Genomic DNA, 13,949 nt, shown 5'->3' with positions numbered 1-13,949 from the left:
AGAGGTCGTGGCGGTGCTCGTGTTGTCGGGGTAGAGAGGGAGCGGTGAAATTCTTGTGTTAAACTCGTCTCCGTTGTCGAGGCAAATGTGGCAATGGACACGAGAGTGGCAAGCATAAGGAACAAATAGATAGTTGCATGTCGGATGCGATCATACCGGAACTAAAGCACCGGATCCTATCAGAACTATGAAGTTAATTGTGCTTGGGCGAGAGTAGTACTAGGATGGGTGACTTCCTGGGAAGTCCTGGTGTTGCATTCCCCTTTTTAAATATTTTCGCGCCACGTGACAAGGATGACGCGGGAGCGTGATCCATATGACCTCGTTTTCTTATTTTTGACGTTTACTAGTTTTCTTATTTTTGACGTTTCTCATATGTTTTAGCTGGCGTCTAATTGTTGACGTGTCTAGGGGCGGCGTCGTTGGGTGTCAAGCGCGGTGGGAAAAGTCACAGAGGTCTTGGCGGTGCTCGTGTTGTCGGGGTAGAGAGGGAGCGGTGAAATTCTTGTGATAAACTCGTCTCCGTTGTCGAGGCAAATGTGGCAATGGACACGGGAGGGGCAAGCATAAGGAACAAATAGATAGTTGCATGTCGGATGCGATCATACCGGAACTAAAGCATCGGATCCCATCAGAACTCCGAAGTTAAGCGTGCTTGGGCAAGTGTAGTACTAGGATGGGTGACCTCTTGGGAAGTTCTCGTGTTGCATTCCCCTTTTAAATATTTTTGCGCCACGTGACAAGGATGACGCGGGAGCGTGATCTATATGACCTCGTTTTCTTATTTTGGACTTTTACTATTTTTCTTATTTTTGACGTTTGTGATATGTTTTTGCTTGCGTCTCATTGTTGACGTGTCGAGGGGCGGCGTCGTTGGGTGTCAAGCGCGGTGGGAAAAGTCACATAGGTTGTGGCGGTGCTCGTGTTGTCGTGGAAGAGAGGGAGCGGTGAAATTCTTGTGTTAAACTCGTCTCCATTGTCGAGGCAAATGTGGCAATGGACACGGGAGGGGCAAGTATAAGGAACAAATAGATAGTTGCACGTCGGATGCGATCATACTAGCAGTAAAGCATCGGATCCCATCAGAACTCCGAAGTTAAGCGTGCTTGGGCGAGAGTAGTACTAGGATGGGTGACTTCCTGGGAAGTCCTCGTGTTGCATTCCCCTTTTTAAATTTTTTTGCGCCACGTGACAAGGATGACGCGGGAGCGTGATCTATATGACCTCGTTTTCTTATTTTTGACGTTTACTAGTTTTCTTATTTTTGACGTTTGTGATATGTTTTAGCTTGCGTCTCATTGTTGACGTGTCTAGGGGCGGCGTCGTTGGGTGTCAAGCGCGGTGGGAAAAGTCACAGAGGTCGTGGCGGTGCTCGTGTTGTCGGGGTAGAGAGGGAGCGGTGAAATTCTTGTGTTAAACTCGTCTCCGTTGTCGAGGCAAATGTGGCAATGGACACGGGAGTGGCAAGCATAAGGAACAAATAGATAGTTGCATGTCGGATGCGATCATACCGGAACTAAAGCACCGGATCCTATCAGAACTCCGAAGTTAATTGTGCTTGGGCGAGAGTAGTACTAGGATGGGTGACTTCCTGGGAAGTCCTGGTGTTGCATTCCCCTTTTTAAATATTTTCGCGCCACGTGACAAGGATGACGCGGGAGCGTGATCCATATGACCTCGTTTTCTTATTTTTGACGTTTACTAGTTTTCTTATTTTTGACGTTTCTCATATGTTTTAGCTTGCGTCTCATTGTTGACGTGTCTAGGGGCGGCGTCGTTGGGTGTCAAGCGCGGTGGGAAAAGTCACATAGGTCTTGGCGGTGCTCGTGTTGTCGGGGTAGAGAGGGAGCGGTGAAATTCTTGTGATAAACTCGTCTCCGTTGTCGAGGCAAATGTGGCAATGGACATGGGAGGGGCAAGCATAAGGAACAAATAGATAGTTGCATGTCGGATGCGATCATATCGGAACTAAAGCACCAGATCCCATCAGAACTCCGAAGTTAAGCGTGCTTGGGCAAGAGTAGTACTAGGATGGTTGACCTCCTGGGAAGTTCTCGTGTTCCATTCCCTTTTTAAATATTTTTGCGCCACGTGACAAGGATGACGCGGGAGCATGATCTATATGACCTCGTTTTCTTATTTTTGACGTTTACTAGTTTTCTTATTTTTAACGTTTGTGATATGTTTTAGCTTGCATCTCATTGTTGACGTGTCTAGGGGCGGCGTTGTTGGGTGTCAAGCGCGGTGGGAAAGTCACAGAGGTCGTGGCGGTGCTCGTGTTGTCAGGGTAGAGAGGGAGCGGTGAAATTCTTGTGTTAAACTCGTCTCCGTTGTCGAGGCAAATGTGCCAATGGACACGGGAGGGGCAAGCATAAGGAACAAATAGATAGTTGCATGTCGGATGCGATCATACCAGCACCAATGCACCGGATCCCATTAGAACTCCGAAGTGAAGCGTGCTTGGGCGAGTGTAGTACTAGGATGGGTGACCTCTTGGGAAGTCCTCGAGTTGCATTCCCTTCCTAAATATTTTTGTGCCACGTGACAAGGATGACGCGGGAGCGTGATCTATATGACCTCGTTTTCTTATTTTTGGCGTTTACTAGTTTTCTTATTTTTGACATTTGTGATATGTTTTAGCTTGCGTCTCATTGTTGACGTGTCTAGGGGCGGCGTCGTTGGGTGTCAAGCGCGGTGGGAAAAGTCACAGAGGTCGTGGCGGTGCTCGTTTTGTCGGGGTAGAGAGGGAGCGGTGAAATTCTTGTGTTAAACTCGTCTCCGTTGTCGAGGCAAATGTGGCAATGGACACGGGAGGGGCAAGCATAAGGAACAAATAGATAGTTGCATGTCGGATGCGATCATACCAGCACCAATGCACCGGATCCCATTAGAACTCCGAAGTGAAGCGTGCTTGGGCGAGTGTAGTACTAGGATGGGTGACCTCCTGGGAAGTCCTCGAGTTGCATTCCCTTCTTAAATATTTTTGTGCCACGTGACAAGGATGACGCGGGAGCGTGATCTATATCACCTCGTTTTCTTATTTTTGGCGTTTACTAGTTTTCTTATTTTTGACATTTGTGATATGTTTTAGCTGTTGGAATTATGCCCTAGAGGCAATAATAAATGTATAGTTTATATTATAATTCCTGTATCAAGATAATAGTTTATTATCCATGCTATAATTGTATTGAATGAAGACTCATTTACATGTGTGGATACATAGACAAAACACCGTCCCTAGCATGCCTCTAGTTGGCTAGCCAGTTGATCGATGATAGTCAGTGTCTTCTGATTATGAGCAAGGTGTTGTTGCTTGATAACTGGATCACGTCATTGGGAGAATCACGTGATGGACTAGACCCAAACTAATAGACGTAGCATGTTGATCGTGTCATTTTGTTGCTACTGTTTTCTGCGTGTCAAGTATTTATTCCTATGACCATGAGATCATATAACTCACTGACACCGGAGGAATGCTTTGTGCGTATCAAACGTCGCAACGTTACTGGGTGACTATAAAGATGCTCTACAGGTATCTCCGAAGGTGTTAGTTGAGTTAGTATGGATCAAGACTGGGATTTGTCACTCCGTGTGACGGAGAGGTATCTCGGGGCCCACTCGGTAATACAACATCACACACAAGCCTTGCAAGCAATGTAACTTAGTGTAAGTTGCGGGATCTTGTATTATGGAACGAGTAAAGAGACTTGCCGGTAAAACGAGATTGAAATAGGTATGTGGATACTGACGATCGAATCTCGGGCAAGTAACATACCGAAGGACAAAGGGAATGACATGCGGGATTATACGAATCCTTGGCACTGAGGTTCAAACGATAAGATCTTCGTAGAATATGTAGGATCCAATATGGGCATCCAGGTCCCGCTATTGGATATTGACCGAGGAGTCTCTCGGGTCATGTCTGCATAGTTCTCGAACCCGCAGGGTCTGCACACTTAAGGTTCGACGTTGTTTTATGCGTATTTGAGTTATATGGTTGGTTACCGAATGTTGTTCGGAATCCCGGATGAGCCACGGACGTCACGAGGGATTCCGGAATGGTCCGGAAACGAAGATTGATATATAGGATGACCTCATTTGATTACCGGAAGGTTTTCGGAATTACCGGGAATGTACCGGGAATGACGAATGGGTTCCGGGAGTTCACCGGAGGGGGGCAACCCACTCCGGGGAAGCCCATAGGTATTTGTGGGGGTCAGACCAGCCCTTAGTGGGCTGGTGGGACAGCCCACCAAGTCCTATGCGCCAAGGAAGAAAAATCAAAGGAAGAAAAAAAAAGAGGAAGAAGTGGGAAGGGGGAAGGACTCCCTCCCACCAAACCAAGTAGGACTCGGTTTGGGGGGGGAGAGTCCTCCCCCCTGGCTCGGCCGACCCCTTGGGGTTCCCTTGGACCCCAAGGCAAGGTCCCCCTCCCTCCTCCTATATATATGGGGCTTTTAGGGCAGATTTGAGACGACTTTCTCACGGCTGCCCGACCACATACCTCCATAGTTTTTCCTCTAGATCGCGTTTCTGCGGAGCTCGGGCGGAGCCCTGCTGAGACGAGATCATCACCAACCTCCGGAGCGCCGTCACGCTGCCGGAGAACTCTTCTACCTCTCCGTCTCTCTTGTTGGATCAAGAAGGCCGAGATCATCGTCGAGCTGTACGTGTGCTGAACGCGGAGGTGCCGTCCGTTCGGTACTAGATCGTGGGACTGATCGCGGGATTGTTCGCGGGGCGGATCGAGGGACGTGAGGACGTTCCACTACATCAACCGCGATCTCTAATCGCTTCTGCTGTACGATCTACAAGGGTACGTAGATCACTCATCCCCTCTCGTAGATGGACATCACCATGATAGGTCTTCGTGCGCGTAGGAAATTTTTTGTTTCCCATGCGACGTTCCCCAACATTAGCTTGCGTCTCATTGTTGACGTGTCTAGGGGCGGCGTCGTTGGGTGTCAACCGCGGTGGGAAAATTCACAGAGGTCGTGGCGGTGCTCGTTTTGTCGGGGTAGAGAGGGAGCGGTGAAATTCTTGTGTTAAACTCGTCTCCGTTGTCGAGGCAAATGTGCCAATGGACACGGGAGGGGCAAGCATAAGGAACAAATAGATAGTTGCATGTCGGATGCGATCATACCAGCACCAATGCACCAGATCCCATCAGAACTCCGAAGTTAAGCGTGCTTGGGCGAGAGTAGTACTAGGATGGGTGACTTCCTGGGAATTCTTCGTGTTGCATTCCCATTTTTAAATATTTCTGCGCCACGTGACAAGGATGACGCGGGAGCGTGATCTATATGACCTCGTTTTCTTATTTTTGACGTTTACTAGTTTTCTTATTTTTGACGTTTGCGATATGTTTTAGCTTGCGTCTCATTGTTGACGTGTCTAGGGGCGGCGTCGTTGGGTGTCAAGCGCGGTGGGAAAAGTCACAGAGGTCGTGGCGGTGCTCGTGTTGGTGGGGTAGAGAGGGAGCGGTGAAATTCTTGTGATAAACTCATCTCCGTTGTCGAGGCAAATGTGGCAATGGACATGGGAGGGGCAAGCATAAGGAACAAATAGATAGTTGCATGTCGGATGCGATCATAGCGGAACTAAAGCACCGCATCCCATCAGAACTCCGAAGTTAAGCTTGCTTGGGCGAGAGTAGTACTAGGATGGGTGACTTCCTGGGAAGTCTTCGTGTTGCATTCCCCTTTTTAAATATTTTTGCGCCACGTGACAAGGATGACGCGGGAGCGTGATCTATATGACCTCGTTTTCTTATTTTTGACGTTTACTAGTTTTCTTATTTTTGACGTTTGCGATATGTTTTAGCTTGCGTCTCATTGTTGACGTGTCTAGGGGCGACATCGTTGGGTGTCAAGCGCGGTGGGAAAAGTCACAGAGGTCGTGGCGGTGCTCGTGTTGTTGGGGTAGAGAGGGAGCGGTGAAATTCTTGTGATAAACTCGTCTCCGTTGTCTAGGCAAATGTGGCAATGGACATGGGAGGGGCAAGCATAAGGAACAAATAGATAGTTGCATGTCCGATGCGATCATACCGGAACTAAAGCACCGCATCCCATCAGAACTCCGAAGTTAAGCTTGCTTGGGCAAGAGTAGTAATAGGATGGGTGACCTCCTGGGAAGTTCTCGTGTTGCATTCCCTTTTTAAATATTTTTGCGCCACGTGACAAGGATGACGCGGGAGCGTGATCTATATGACCTCGTTTTCTTATTTTTGACGTTTACTAGTTTTCTTATTTTTGACGTTTGTGATATGTTTTAGCTTGCGTCTCATTGTTGACGTGTCTAGGGGCGGCGTCGTTGGGTGTCAAGCACGGTGGGAAAAGTCACAGAGGTCGTGGCGGTGCTCGTGTTGTTGGGGTAGAGAGGGAGCGGTGAAATTGTTGTGATAAACTCGTCTCCGTTGTCGAGGCAAATGTGGCAATGGACATGGGAGGGGCAAGCATAAGGAACAAATAGATAGTTGCATGTCGGATGCGATCATACCGGAACTAAAGCACCGCATCCCATCAGAACTCCGAAGTTAAGCTTGCTTGGGCAAGAGTAGTACTAGGATGGGTGACCTCCTGGGAAGTTCTCGTGTTGCATTCCCTTTTTAAATATTTTTGCGCCACGTGACAAGGATGACGCGGGAGCGTGATCTATATGACCTCGTTTTCTTATTTTTGACGTTTACTAGTTTTCTTATTTTTGACGTTTGTGATATGTTTTAGCTTGCGTCTCATTGTTGACGTGTCTAGGGGCGGCGTCGTTGGGTGTCAAGCGTGGTGGGAATAGTCACAGAGGTCGTGGCGGTGCTCGTGTTGTCGTGGTAGAGAGGGAGCGATGAAGTTCTTGTGTTAAACTCGTCTCCGTTGTCGAGGCAAATGTTGCAATGGACACGGGAGGGGCAAGCATAAGGAATAAATAGATAGTTGCATGTTGGATGCGATCATACTAGCACTAAAGCATCGGATCCCATCAGAACTCCGAAGTTAAGCGTGCTTGGGCGAGAGTAGTACTAGGATGGGTGACTTCCTGGGAAATCCTCGTGTTGCATTCCCCTTTTTAAATATTTCTGCGCCACGTCACAAGGATGACGCGGGAGCGTGATCTATATGACCTCGTTTTCTTATTTTTGACGTTTACTAGTTTTCTTATTTTTAACGTTTGTGATATGTTTTAGCTTGCGTCTCATTGTTGACGTGTCTAGGGGCGGCGTCGTTGGGTGTCAAGCGCGGTGGGAAAAGTCACAGAGGTCGTGGCGGTGCTTGTGTTGTCGGGGTAGAGAGGGAGCGGTGAAATTCTTGTGTTAAACTCGTCTCCGTTGTCGAGGCAAATGTGCCAATGGACACGGGAGGGGCAAGCATAAGGAACAAATAGATAGTTGCATGTCGGATGCGATCATACCAGCACCAATGCACCGGATCCCATTAGAACTCCGAAGTGAAGCGTGCTTGGGCGAGTGTACTACTAGGATGGGTGACCTCCTGGGAAGTCCTCGAGTTGCATTCCCTTTTTAAATATTTTTGTGCCACGTGACAAGGATGACGCGGGAGCGTGATCTATATGACCTCGTTTTCTTATTTTTGGCGTTTACTAGTTTTCTTATTTTTGACATTTGTGATATGTTTTAGCTTGCGTCTCATTGTTGACGTGTCTAGGGGCAGCGTCGTTGGGTGTCAAGCGCGGTGGGAAAAGTCACAGAGGTCGTGGCGGTGCTCGTTTTGTCGGGGTAGAGAGGGAGCGGTGAAATTCTTGTGTTAAACTCGTCTCCGTTGTCGAGGCAAATGTGGCAATGGACACGGGAGGGGCAAGCATAAGGAACAAATAGATAGTTCCATGTCGGATGCGATCATACCAGCACCAATGCACCAGATCCCATCAGAACTCCGAAGTTAAGCGTGCTTGGGCGAGAGTAGTACTAGGATGGGTGACTTCCTGGGAAGTCTTCGTGTTGCATTCCCATTTTTAAATATTTCTGCGCCACGTGACAAGGATGACGCGGGAGCGTGATCTATATGACCTCGTTTTCTTCTTTTTGACGTTTACTAGTTTTCTTATTTTTGACGTTTGCGATATGTTTTAGCTTGCGTCTCATTGTTGACGTGTCTAGGGGCGGCGTCGTTGGGTGTCAAGCGCGGTGGGAAAAGTCACAGAGGTCGTGGCGGTGCTCGTGTTGGTGGGGTAGAGAGGGAGCGGTGAAATTCTTGTGATAAACTCGTCTCCGTTGTCGAGGCAAATGTGGCAATGGACATGGGAGGGGCAAGCATAAGGAACAAATAGATAGTTGCATGTCGGATGCGATCATACCGGAACTAAAGCACCGCATCCCATCAGAACTCCGAAGTTAAGCTTGCTTGGGCGAGAGTAGTACTAGGATGGGTGACTTCCTGGGAAGTCTTCGTGTTGCATTCCCCTTTTTAAATATTTTTGCGCCACGTGACAAGGATGACGCGGGAGCGTGATCTATATGACCTCGTTTTCTTATTTTTGATGTTTACTAGTTTTCTTATTTTTGACGTTTGCGATATGTTTTAGCTTGCGTCTCATTGTTGACGTGTCTAGGGGCGGCGTCGTTGGGTGTCAAGCGCGGTGGGAAAAGTCACAGAGGTCGTGGCGGTGCTCGTGTTGTTGGGGTAGAGAGGGAGCGGTGAAATTCTTGTGATAAACTCGTCTCCGTTGTCTAGGCAAATGTGGCAATGGACATGGGAGGGGCAAGCATAAGGAACAAATAGATAGTTGCATGTCGGATGCGATCATACCGGAACTAAAGCACCGCATCCCATCAGAACTCCGAAGTTAAGCTTGCTTGGGCAAGAGTAGTACTAGGATGGGTGACCTCCTGGGAAGTTCTCGTGTTGCATTCCCTTTTTAAATATTTTTGCGCCACGTGACAAGGATGACGCGGGAGCGTGATCTATATGACCTCGTTTTCTTATTTTTGACGTTTACTAGTTTTCTTATTTTTGACGTTTGCGATATGTTTTAGCTTGCGTCTCATTGTTGACGTGTCTAGGGGCGGCGTCGTTGGGTGTCAAGCGCGGTGGGAAAAGTCACAGAGGTCGTGGCGGTGCTCGTGTTGTTGGGGTAGAGAGGGAGCGGTGAAATTCTTGTGATAAACTCGTCTCCGTTGTCTAGGCAAATGTGGCAATGGACATGGGAGGGGCAAGCATAAGGAACAAATAGATAGTTGCATGTCGGATGCGATCATACCGGAACTAAAGCACCGCATCCCATCAGAACTCCGAAGTTAAGCTTGCTTGGGCAAGAGTAGTACTAGGATGGGTGACCTCCTGGGAAGTTCTCATGTTGCATTCCCTTTTTAAATATTTTTGCGCCACGTGACAAGGATGACGCGGGAGCGTGATCTATATGACCTCGTTTTCTTATTGTTGACGTTTACTAGTTTTCTTATTTTTGACGTTTGTGATATGTTTTAGCTTGCGTCTCATTGTTGACGTGTCTAGGGGCGGCGTCGTTGGGTGTCAAGCGTGGTGGGAATAGTCACAGAGGTCGTGGCGGTGCTCGTGTTGTCGTGGTAGAGAGGGAGCGATGAAATTAAACTCGTCTCCGTTGTCGAGGCAAATGTTGCAATGGACACGGGAGGGGCAAGCATAAGGAAAAAATAGATAGTTGCATGTTGGATGCGATCATACTAGCACTAAAGGATCGGATCCCATCAGAACTCCGAAGTTAAGCGTGCTTGGGCGAGAGTAGTACTAGGATGGGTGACTTCCTGGGAAGTCCTCGTGTTGCATTCCCCTTTTTAAATATTTCTGCGCCACGTGACAAGGATGACGCGGGAGCGTGATCTATATGACCTCGTTTTCTTATTTTTGACGTTTACTAGTTTTCTTATTTTTAACGTTTGTGATATGTTTTAGCTTGCGTCTCATTGTCGACGTGTCTAGGGGCGGCGTCGTTGGGTGTCAAGCGCGGTGGGAAAAGTCACAGAGGTCGTGGCGGTGCTCGTGTTGTCGGGATAGAGAGGGAGCGGTGAAATTCTTGTGTTAAACTCGTCTCCGTTGTCGAGGCAAATGTGCCAATGGACACGGGAGGGGCAAGCATAAGGAACAAATAGATAGTTTCATGTCGGATGCGATCATACCAGCACCAATGGACCGGATCCCATTAGAACTCCGAAGTGAAGCGTGCTTGGGCGAGTGTAGTACTAGGATGGGTGACCTCCTGGGAAGTCCTCGAGTTGCATTCCCTTTTTAAATATTTTTGTGCCACGTGACAAGGATGACGCGGGAGTGTGATCTATATGACCTCGTTTTCTTTATTTTGGCGTTTACTAGTTTTCTTATTTCTGACATTTGTGATATGTTTTAGCTTGCGTCTCATTGTTGACGTGTCTAGGGGCGGCGTCGTTGGGTGTCAAGCGCGGTGGGAAAAGTCACAGAGGTCGTGGCGGTGCTCGTTTTGTCGGGGTAGAGAGGGAGCGGTGAAATTCTTGTGTTAAACTCGTCTCCGTTGTCGAGGCAAATGTGGCAATGGACACGGGAGGGGCAAGCATAAGGAACAAATAGATAGTTCCATGTCGGATGCGATCATACCAGCACCAATTCACCAGATCCCATAAGAACTCTGAAGTTAAGCGTGCTTGGGCGAGAGTAGTACTAGGATAGGTGACTTCCTGGGAAGTCTTCGTGTTGCATTCCCATTTTTAAATATTTCTGCGCCACGTGACAAGGATGACGCGGGAGCGTGGGAAGTCTTCGTGTTGCATTCCCATTTTTAAATATTTCTGCGCCACGTGACAAGGATGACGCGGGAGCGTGATCTATATGACCTCGTTTTCTTATTTTTGACGTTTACTAGTTTTCTTATTTTTGACGTTTGCGATATGTTTTAGCTTGCGTCTCATTGTTGACGTGTCTAGGGGCGGCGTCGTTGGGTGTCAAGCGCGGTGGGAAAAGTCACAGAGGTCGTGGCGGTGCTCGTGTTGGTGGGGTAGAGAGGGAGCGGTGAAATTCTTGTGATAAACTCGTCTCCGTTGTCGAGGCAAATGTGGCAATGGACATGGGAGGGGCAAGCATAAGGAACAAATAGATAGTTGCATGTCGGATGCGATCATACCGGAACTAAAGCACCGCATCCCATCAGAACTCCGAAGTTAAGCTTGCTTGGGCGAGAGTAGTACTAGGATGGGTGACTTCCTGGGAAGTCTTCGTGTTGCATTCCCCTTTTTAAATATTTTTGCGCCACGTGACAAGGATGATGCGGGAGCGTGATCTATATGACCTCGTTTTCTTATTTTTGACGTTTACTAGTTTTCTTATTTTTGACGTTTGCGATATGTTTTAGCTTGCGTCTCATTGTTGACGTGTCTAGGGGCGGCGTCGTTGGGTGTCAAGCGCGGTGGGAAAAGTCACAGAGGTCGTGGCGGTGCTCGTGTTGTTGGGGTAGAGAGGGAGCGGTGAAATTCTTGTGATAAACTCGTCTCCGTTGTCGAGGCACATGTGGCAATGGACATGGGAGGGGCAAGCATAAGGAACAAATAGATAGTTGCATGTCGGATGCGATCATACCGGAACTAAAGCACCGCATCCCATCAGAACTCCGAAGTTAAGCTTGCTTGGGCAAGAGTAGTACTAGGATGGGTGACCTCCTGGGAAGTTCTCGTGTTGCATTCCCTTTTTAAATATTTTTGCGCCACGTGACAAGGATGACGCGGGAGCGTGATCTATATGACCTCGTTTTCTTATTTTTGACGTTTACTTGTTTTCTTATTTTTGACGTTTGTGATATGTTTTAGCTTGCGTCTCATTGTTGACGTGTCTAGGGGCTGCGTCGTTGGGTGTCAAGCGCGGTGGGAAAAGTCACACAGGTCGTGGCGGTGCTCGTGTTGTCGTGGTAGAGAGGGAGCGGTGAAATTCTTGTGTTAAACTCGTCTCCGTTGTCGAGGCAAATGTGGCAATGGTCACGGGAGGGGAAAGTATAAGGAACAAATTGATAGTTGCATGTCGGATGCGATCATACCAGCACTAAAGCAACGCATCCAATTAGAACTCCGAAGTTAAGCGTGCTTGGGCGAGAGTAGTACTAGGATGGTTGACTTCCTGGGAAGTCCTTGTGTTGCATTCCCCTTTTAAATATTTCTGCGCCACGTGACAAGGATGACGCGGGAGCGTGATCTATATGACCTCGTTTTCTTATTTTTGACGTTTACTAGTTTTCTTATTTTTAACGTTTGTGATATGTTTTAGCATGCGTCTCATTGTTGACGTGTCTAGGGGCGACGTCGTTGGGTGTCAAGCGCGGTGGGAAAAGTCACAGAGCTCGTGGCGGTGCTCGTGTTGTCGGGGTAGAGAGGGAGCGGTGAAATTCTTGTGTTAAACTCGTCTCCGTTGTCGAGGCAAATGTGCCAATGGACACGGGAGGGGCAAGCATAAAGAACAAATAGATAGTTGCATGTCGGATGCGATCATACCAGCACCAATGCACCGGATCCCATTAGCACTCCGAAGTGAAGCGTGCTTGGGCGAGTGTAGTACTAGGATGGGTGACCTCCTGGGAAGTCCTCGTGTTGCATTCCCTTTTTAAATATTTTTGCGCCACGTGACAAGGATGACGCGGGAGCGTGATCTATATGACCTCGTTTTCTTATTTTTGACGTTTACTAGTTTTCTTATTTTTGACATTTGTGATATGTTTTAGCTTGCGTCTCATTGTTGACCTGTCTAGGGGCGGCGTCGTTGGGTGTCAAGCACGCTGGGAAAAGTCACACAGTTCGTGGTAGTGCTCGTGTTGTCCGGGTAGAGAGGGAGCGGTGAAATTCTTGTGTTAAACTCGTCTCCGTTGTGGATGACGCGGGAGCGTGATCTATATGACCTCGTTTTCTTATTTTTGACGTTTACTAGTTTTCTTATTTTTGACGTTTGCGATACGTTTTAGCTTGCGTCTCATTGTTGACGTGTCTAGGGGCGGCGTCGTTGGGTGTCAAGCGCGGTGGGAAAAGTCACAGAGGTCGTGGCGGTGCTCGTGTTGGTGTGGTAGAGAGGGAGCGGTGAAATTCTTGTGATAAACTCGTCTCCGTTGTCGAGGCAAATGTGGCAATGGACATGGGAGGGGCAAGCATAAGGAACAAATAGATAGTTGCATGTCGGATGCGATCATACCGGAACTAAAGCACCGCATCCCATCAGAACTCCGAAGTTAAGCTTGCTTGGGCGAGAGTAGTACTAGGATGGGTGACTTCCTGGGAAGTCTTCGTGTTGCATTCCCCTTTTTAAATATTTTTGCGCCACGTGACAAGGATGACGCGGGAGCGTGATCTATATGACCTCGTTTTCTTATTTTTGACGTTTACTAGTTTTCTTATTTTTGACGTTTGCGATATGTTTTAGCTTGCGTCTCATTGTTGACGTGTCTAGGGGCGGCGTCGTTGGGTGTCAAGCGCGGTGGGAAAAGTCACAGAGGTCGTGGCGGTGCTCGTGTTGTTGGGGTAGAGAGGGAGCGGTGAAATTCTTGTGATAAACTCGTCTCCGTTGTCGAGGCACATGTGGCAATGGACATGGGAGGGGCAAGCATAAGGAACAAATAGATAGTTGCATGTCGGATGCGATCATACCGGAACTAAAGCACCGCATCCCATCAGAACTCCGAAGTTAAGCTTGCTTGGGCAAGAGTACTACTAGGATGGGTGACCTCCTGGGAAGTTCTCGTGTTGCATTCCCTTTTTAAATATTTTTGCGCCACGTGACAAGGATGACGCGGGAGCGTGATCTATATGACCTCGTTTTCTTATTTTTGACGTTTACTAGTTTTCTTATTTTTGACGTTTGTGATATGTTTTAGCTTGCGTCTCATTGTTGACGTGTCTAGGGGCTGCGTCGTTGGGTGTCAAGCGCGGTGGGAAAAGTCACACAGGTCGTGGCGGTGCTCGTGTTGTCGTGGTAGAGAGGGAGCGGTGAAATTCTTGTGTTAAACTCGTCTCCGTTGTCGAGGCA

The 13,949-nt window shown here is 48.2% G+C and overlaps 26 non-coding genes across 26 annotated transcripts; all 26 read left to right on the top strand.

Moving 5' to 3' along the window:
- The first annotated feature begins 142 nt into the window (after positions 1–142).
- Positions 143–261, top strand: LOC123414188. The gene has a single exon (XR_006614257.1). It is a non-coding gene; the product is annotated as a 5S ribosomal RNA (ribosomal RNA).
- Positions 262–594: 333 nt separating this feature from the next.
- On the top strand, positions 595–713 carry LOC123414840. Its single transcript, XR_006614758.1, has one exon. It is a non-coding gene; the product is annotated as a 5S ribosomal RNA (ribosomal RNA).
- A 332-nt stretch (positions 714–1,045) lies between these two features.
- Positions 1,046–1,164, top strand: LOC123414836. The gene has a single exon (XR_006614754.1). It is a non-coding gene; the product is annotated as a 5S ribosomal RNA (ribosomal RNA).
- Positions 1,165–1,497: 333 nt separating this feature from the next.
- LOC123413911 lies at positions 1,498–1,616 on the top strand. Its single transcript, XR_006614017.1, has one exon. It is a non-coding gene; the product is annotated as a 5S ribosomal RNA (ribosomal RNA).
- A 333-nt stretch (positions 1,617–1,949) lies between these two features.
- On the top strand, positions 1,950–2,068 carry LOC123413974. The gene has a single exon (XR_006614071.1). It is a non-coding gene; the product is annotated as a 5S ribosomal RNA (ribosomal RNA).
- Positions 2,069–2,399: 331 nt separating this feature from the next.
- LOC123414710 lies at positions 2,400–2,518 on the top strand. The gene has a single exon (XR_006614636.1). It is a non-coding gene; the product is annotated as a 5S ribosomal RNA (ribosomal RNA).
- Positions 2,519–2,850: 332 nt separating this feature from the next.
- On the top strand, positions 2,851–2,969 carry LOC123414660. Its single transcript, XR_006614589.1, has one exon. It is a non-coding gene; the product is annotated as a 5S ribosomal RNA (ribosomal RNA).
- Positions 2,970–5,129: 2,160 nt separating this feature from the next.
- On the top strand, positions 5,130–5,248 carry LOC123414763. Its single transcript, XR_006614686.1, has one exon. It is a non-coding gene; the product is annotated as a 5S ribosomal RNA (ribosomal RNA).
- A 333-nt stretch (positions 5,249–5,581) lies between these two features.
- Positions 5,582–5,700, top strand: LOC123414147. Its single transcript, XR_006614224.1, has one exon. It is a non-coding gene; the product is annotated as a 5S ribosomal RNA (ribosomal RNA).
- Positions 5,701–6,033: 333 nt separating this feature from the next.
- On the top strand, positions 6,034–6,152 carry LOC123414155. Its single transcript, XR_006614229.1, has one exon. It is a non-coding gene; the product is annotated as a 5S ribosomal RNA (ribosomal RNA).
- A 332-nt stretch (positions 6,153–6,484) lies between these two features.
- LOC123413833 lies at positions 6,485–6,603 on the top strand. The gene has a single exon (XR_006613946.1). It is a non-coding gene; the product is annotated as a 5S ribosomal RNA (ribosomal RNA).
- A 332-nt stretch (positions 6,604–6,935) lies between these two features.
- Positions 6,936–7,054, top strand: LOC123414612. The gene has a single exon (XR_006614541.1). It is a non-coding gene; the product is annotated as a 5S ribosomal RNA (ribosomal RNA).
- A 333-nt stretch (positions 7,055–7,387) lies between these two features.
- Positions 7,388–7,506, top strand: LOC123414922. Its single transcript, XR_006614834.1, has one exon. It is a non-coding gene; the product is annotated as a 5S ribosomal RNA (ribosomal RNA).
- Positions 7,507–7,838: 332 nt separating this feature from the next.
- Positions 7,839–7,957, top strand: LOC123414746. The gene has a single exon (XR_006614669.1). It is a non-coding gene; the product is annotated as a 5S ribosomal RNA (ribosomal RNA).
- A 333-nt stretch (positions 7,958–8,290) lies between these two features.
- Positions 8,291–8,409, top strand: LOC123413967. The gene has a single exon (XR_006614065.1). It is a non-coding gene; the product is annotated as a 5S ribosomal RNA (ribosomal RNA).
- A 333-nt stretch (positions 8,410–8,742) lies between these two features.
- Positions 8,743–8,861, top strand: LOC123413831. The gene has a single exon (XR_006613944.1). It is a non-coding gene; the product is annotated as a 5S ribosomal RNA (ribosomal RNA).
- Positions 8,862–9,193: 332 nt separating this feature from the next.
- Positions 9,194–9,312, top strand: LOC123414054. The gene has a single exon (XR_006614141.1). It is a non-coding gene; the product is annotated as a 5S ribosomal RNA (ribosomal RNA).
- A 324-nt stretch (positions 9,313–9,636) lies between these two features.
- Positions 9,637–9,755, top strand: LOC123414886. The gene has a single exon (XR_006614800.1). It is a non-coding gene; the product is annotated as a 5S ribosomal RNA (ribosomal RNA).
- A 333-nt stretch (positions 9,756–10,088) lies between these two features.
- LOC123414996 lies at positions 10,089–10,207 on the top strand. The gene has a single exon (XR_006614903.1). It is a non-coding gene; the product is annotated as a 5S ribosomal RNA (ribosomal RNA).
- Positions 10,208–10,539: 332 nt separating this feature from the next.
- Positions 10,540–10,658, top strand: LOC123414835. The gene has a single exon (XR_006614753.1). It is a non-coding gene; the product is annotated as a 5S ribosomal RNA (ribosomal RNA).
- Positions 10,659–11,062: 404 nt separating this feature from the next.
- LOC123413966 lies at positions 11,063–11,181 on the top strand. Its single transcript, XR_006614064.1, has one exon. It is a non-coding gene; the product is annotated as a 5S ribosomal RNA (ribosomal RNA).
- Positions 11,182–11,514: 333 nt separating this feature from the next.
- Positions 11,515–11,633, top strand: LOC123413830. Its single transcript, XR_006613943.1, has one exon. It is a non-coding gene; the product is annotated as a 5S ribosomal RNA (ribosomal RNA).
- A 332-nt stretch (positions 11,634–11,965) lies between these two features.
- On the top strand, positions 11,966–12,084 carry LOC123414098. Its single transcript, XR_006614180.1, has one exon. It is a non-coding gene; the product is annotated as a 5S ribosomal RNA (ribosomal RNA).
- Positions 12,085–12,416: 332 nt separating this feature from the next.
- Positions 12,417–12,535, top strand: LOC123414704. The gene has a single exon (XR_006614630.1). It is a non-coding gene; the product is annotated as a 5S ribosomal RNA (ribosomal RNA).
- A 569-nt stretch (positions 12,536–13,104) lies between these two features.
- On the top strand, positions 13,105–13,223 carry LOC123413965. Its single transcript, XR_006614063.1, has one exon. It is a non-coding gene; the product is annotated as a 5S ribosomal RNA (ribosomal RNA).
- Positions 13,224–13,556: 333 nt separating this feature from the next.
- LOC123414015 lies at positions 13,557–13,675 on the top strand. Its single transcript, XR_006614108.1, has one exon. It is a non-coding gene; the product is annotated as a 5S ribosomal RNA (ribosomal RNA).
- The last annotated feature ends 274 nt before the right edge of the window (positions 13,676–13,949 follow it).

The sequence above is a fragment of the Hordeum vulgare genome, chromosome 7H (genome assembly GCF_904849725.1).
Source record: "Hordeum vulgare subsp. vulgare chromosome 7H, MorexV3_pseudomolecules_assembly, whole genome shotgun sequence".
NCBI classification, from domain to species: domain Eukaryota; kingdom Viridiplantae; phylum Streptophyta; class Magnoliopsida; order Poales; family Poaceae; genus Hordeum; species Hordeum vulgare.
This window is presented reverse-complemented; position numbering and strand designations above follow the sequence as displayed.